Below are 5086 nucleotides of genomic sequence, written 5' to 3'. Positions count from 1 at the left end.
ATACCTTTTCATATGTTAAATTCATGTTTACACTGAGTTTAATTCTCAGTTGCCAGCTCGAGCCAGCACAAAGCAGTCATTAAGCCTCCTATTCCCTTTCTCCCCACTGTGGAGTCCATCCTGTGGCAGAAAACCATCAAACCTGGACAAGACTCATTTACGGTAGAAAGACTTCTTCTTGCTCCCAGAGCAATGTACAGCATTACTGGAAATAATTGCTTCTCTGAAAGAGAATGCATTTCTTTCTTCTGTTTCTGGTTATGGAAGGAGTTAAATCTGCATGTCTCTAATTTCATTCTAGACACCCCACTGTTTATTTGTTTCTATGTTTGCGCTCTGTGGAGGTGGATTTCCTCGGACTAGAAGGGGTTGGTTGCCCTGTTAGGACCAGCTGGTGTCTAAGGCACTGTCAATCCCACAGCACTTCAGCGGTTCTGTTTTATAGAGTACAAATCCTCATCCACAACACAGCTGCATCCAGCTCTGTTCTGGCACCTGACAATTCACATGACTTTAAACAGGATGGTTTGGAGAAGGGTAATATACAGACCAGGCTGTGAACACCAGGAACCAAAAGTACTCCAAACCAGGCATGGTAGCGACCTTCAAATTCCCTTTTCTGTACTTTTATGCATATATGGCATGTATTTCTGCTTTTCATCCAAATTAAAAAACAAACAAACAAAGAAAAAGAAACCAACAAATTATAAGCATCACTTGTAAGATTGTTATTTTATAACATAATTTGGCTTTAACTCTAAGTCTTTTCTTTAGTCCTTTCAGTGTTGCCGCACTGTATTTAGGATAGAGATCCTGCCATGATCCTAATACTTGAAAAGAGCTATGAAGTTTAGAGTAATACACGTGTTAAAAATGCACGTTCCAAAGTTGAAAATCATGTTCTTAGACATAGCAGAAGGATAACTTGAACTCACAAGTACTAAACTACAAGAAATCAATCACAAAAAGTTTTACTAACTATTATTGTCCATCTTTCAGAAACATTTAAGTGATCTAGGGTGTTAAGAAGGATGTAGAATCACAGGATGGTTTGGGTTGGAAGGGACCTTTAAAGGTCATCTAGTCCAACCCCCCTGCAATGCGTAGAAACATCTTCAACCAGATCAGGTTGCTCACAGCCCTGTTCAACCTGGCCTTGAATGTTTCCAGGGATGGGGCCTCCACCACCTCTCTGGGCAACCTGTTCCAGTGTTTCACCACCCTCATCGTAAAGAATTTCTTCCTTATATCCAGTCTAAATCTACCCTGTTTTAGTTTAAAACCATTACACCTTGTCCTATCACAACAGGTCCTGCTAAAAAGTTTGTCCCCATCTTTCTTATAAGCCCCCTTTAAGTACTGAAAGGCTACAATAGGTCTCCCTGCAGCCTTCTCTTCTCCAGGCTGAACAACCCCAGCTCTCTCAGCCTTTCTTCATAGGGGAAGTGCTCCAGCCCTCAGATCATTCTTGTGGCCCTCCTCTGGACCTGCTCCAACAGGTCCATGTCTTTCCTGTACTGAGAACTCCAGAGCTGGATGCAGTACTCCAGGTGAGGTCTCACCAGAGCAGAGTAGAGGGGCAGAATCACCTCCCTCGACCTGCTGGCCACGCTCCTTTTGATACAGCCCAGGATATGGTTGGCCTTCTGGGCTGCAAGTACACATTGTTGACTCATGCCCAGCTTTTCATCCACCAGTACCCCCATTACTTTCTTTGCAGGGCTGCTCTCAACACCTTCATCCCCCAGCCTGTATTGATACCAGGGGTTGTCCCAACCCAGGTGCAGGATCGTGCACTTGGCCTTGTTGAACCTCATGAGGTTCACACAAGCCCACTTCTCGAGCTTGTCCAGGTCCTTCTGGATGTCATTCTGTCCCTCAGTTGTGTCAACTGCACCATTCAGGTGGTGTCATCTGCAAACTTGCACATAAAATGTTGTCAGTTTCCACTGTTCCTACTGATGGAAGGAGGTCAGCATCCATTAAAGGGTAGCCTTGAGAAGGGAAAGTTATGTGTTAGGATGGGGAGAAAATTTGGGTACCTATACCTGCATTGTTCCATAAGTAATAGTTATTGATCACTTCACTGTGTAAACAGTAATATTTTTAATAAAATATTTTTCATTTGAAGAGCTACGCACATTTTTTTACAGCATTGTTGAGATCAGCAACTCTGCTATCCAAAACTCCCTCCACAAGAAACTATCTGATACCCAAAAAACCTCAAAGACTAAAAGTTTGCCTTGGAAAATTCAAGCTCGAAATATAGCTCGAGTTTATAGTAATGTAAGTAAATAACCTTTGCAGCAGTTAATTTGGGGATATTGTGGGCTTACTTTATATAAACAGCTTATGTCTCTCAAAATCTTTTGTTCAGTGACAAGGTTATTTTGGCTGGAGGTAATATCTATCATATGGCTTGTGCAGGAGCTCAGACTAGAAAATGGTGATGAACAATCTTGTCCTGAAGACACATGATTATATTCTGCATTTTGTGCACTTTTAATAGGAATCTGTTTTACAGGATTTTTTTTAATGGGGGAAAAAAGTGGAGTTTTGTTTTGGATTATTTTTTTTATTTCAGGAAATTTTTACCTGCCTACAAACTATGCTTACTGCCTATTTACAAGTGTTTTGAGCTTCTCTTCACATCCACCCCAAAATCTGCCATTAATGGTCTAGAAGACCATACCTGAATTTCATGATCTAGCAATGGAAGAGTATATTGGAATACATATGTACAACAGCCTATAACTTGGTTGCTGTAGTAAGATACAACCTATCTCATATTTGTAGTCTACTTGAAAGGCTGCTGATGTTAATGTCTGAACGGCCCACTTCCTGAGAATTTTCAGTAACATTTTAGAATTATACATATTTTAAAGGAAAGTAATAAAACAATTATTTTCGATTAGCTGTGTATTTGTTAGAACTATGTGGTACTGTCAGGAAGTGCTGTATGGTTGGCTTATACCAATGAGCTTTGCCTATCTCTGGTATCTCATTAACAGTGACCACATCTGGACCCATCTTTTTACAATCACCGCAGTCTTTGGTATGTAGCGTAGTATGTGTTGCATAATATTTTTAATGTGCTATTTCAGTGACTTGTGCTTTTTGTACATTGAATTCTCTTGCTTTTTTTTTTTTTTTTAATCTGATTTTGCTTAGGGTTATCTCCCACTGCATCAGTGGTAATATGGCAATATCGGTTGAAGATACTCTTCCATTCATTTACTTACTTTGAACTCTCTGTAAGCAGCTACACAGTCGAACCTTGGCAGGGTGAGCTCATCCCAACATCCTTTTTAAGCAGATAAACTGAACGCCATGGAGTTTACCGTGTGCGTTTCATAGATAAGGTTAAAAAAACCCCAAACCCAAACACCAACCCTGGATGGTATCTGCTCTTCATAGGCATTTATTACCCAATGAAATATTCTGAAGGCAGGGTGTGGTGCTAAATTACTGCTCCTCCCACTGTTCCCTGCTATGTTTCCAGTTCCAGAGGGAAAAACACAAGCTTGTACGTTGAGTGTGAGTCATAACCTCTCTTCTGCTACTGACTCACTTGGGAGTTTGAGGTAAGTCATTCTACCTTATGTCTCAACCAGTCTGCCCCCAGGACAGCAAGGAGCGGAGGAACTATGGAAAGTTATGCAATGTTTTTGTAGATGAAAAGTGTAGACATGAGACCTATATTATTATTATGCAGTTTGATAATGATTTTGTGTGCCCAAATGGATTTTTTGCATAGCTTCTTCCCCACATAAAACATTTTTTTTTTTCCATTTTGTCATGAAAAAGTTTAAAGAAAGATTATGTTGTAGCAAAGAACAACTTAGGTTACTGAAATACCTGAAAATGATACTTAAAATGATTGTATTTCTCAGAGGAAATTATATGCAACCTTTCATCACACTGTTCTATTTTGCACCAATAATGACCGATAATAAAGTTATACAGCGGTGCAAAACGATTGATGACTTTGGAAGTAAGAGGAGGCCCTGAGGTGTGTGGAGCCTCACACAGAACTGGCTCCTACTCAGGTACTTACACTCTATCCTGCTTGTTTGCAAGCATAGCAGGGAAAGGCTGAACTTTTAAGAAGTGAACTTTTAATACCTGAGCATATTCCTTAGCACTTACAGTATCAAAATAAATATCCATCAGTTACAGTCTCTTACCTTAGGATCTAGGTAGTCTATAACCTGGCTGTTTTGTCTTCCTACATTTGTTTGTCAAAAAATACCTGGCTGTACAGTGTAATGAGACATACTAGTAAAGTATATTTACTAAACCATAATAAAATAATCTGCTTGTAAGTTTTAAGGAAATGACAGTTTAACCATGGGCACACTTTGACAGAGAGAGGTGATACACTGCGAGAGCGTCAGCAGGGTAAAGCACGTTGCTTGTGGACACCTGCACACACCTGAGAGGTAATTGCAGTACTTCACGGTGTGGGCAAGGACAGAGCATGAGGCTGATGATCAAATCAGTCTGTGCCACGGGAAAGGAATGTATTTCTGACCTAGAGAAAGCACAGGTAACACCGCTTGGCAGGTGATAGTGGAGGAGGTAGTTTGCTCTCTCAGGTTTAACTTTTGAAAAACGCTTGTTCTGTCCTTCATGTTCCTTTGAATATTCTCATACGCCCGCTTTAAAAGTCCTTTTTATAGACATATCTGTTATCTGTTACTAGTTAAGGCACACCGGCGAGGGTCAGGTTTTGTTAGAACCGATCTTTGTGCGGGGTGGAAGGACCGGGAGGCCAGGCGTGGAGGCCTACGGCGTTTCACGTGCCTGCCTACCGGCTTCAGAGGCGCAACTGGTTGAAGGCGAACAATAAACCGCGGCCGGCAACTTCTCAGCCAGCGGCTGCACCATTAAAAGTGCCCCTGCACAGCTGCCAAGCGCTGCAGCTGCAAACCCTGTCCAGGCATGAAAGCCTCCCTTTCAGATTGCTTTTTTTTTTTTATTATTGTTTTTCCCCTTCTTCCCTATTTCTGCTTGACGGGTTTCAGCCTCCTGGGGGAATTTCCGTGGCTGGAGGCCCGGCTGGGGGCGGGGGGGCAGCGAGGCG

The 5086-nt window shown here is 41.7% G+C and overlaps 1 protein-coding gene across 1 annotated transcript in view; it reads left to right on the top strand.

The window, feature by feature from the left end:
* Positions 1-3478: 3478 nt before the first annotated feature.
* Positions 3479-5086, top strand: part of MDFIC (MyoD family inhibitor domain containing) — a 58277-nt gene continuing 56669 nt past the window's right edge. Inside the window, exon 1 of the mRNA XM_009646807.2 lies at positions 3479-3584. The gene's annotated coding sequence lies outside the window, so the exon portion shown is untranslated. The remainder of the gene's footprint in view (positions 3585-5086) is intronic.

Source organism: Egretta garzetta, unplaced genomic scaffold (assembly GCF_000687185.1).
Source record: "Egretta garzetta isolate BGI_Z169 unplaced genomic scaffold, ASM68718v1 scaffold169, whole genome shotgun sequence".
Classification (NCBI taxonomy): domain Eukaryota; kingdom Metazoa; phylum Chordata; class Aves; order Pelecaniformes; family Ardeidae; genus Egretta; species Egretta garzetta.
Note: the sequence above shows the minus strand (reverse complement) of the source record. Positions and strands in the feature narration are given on the sequence as shown.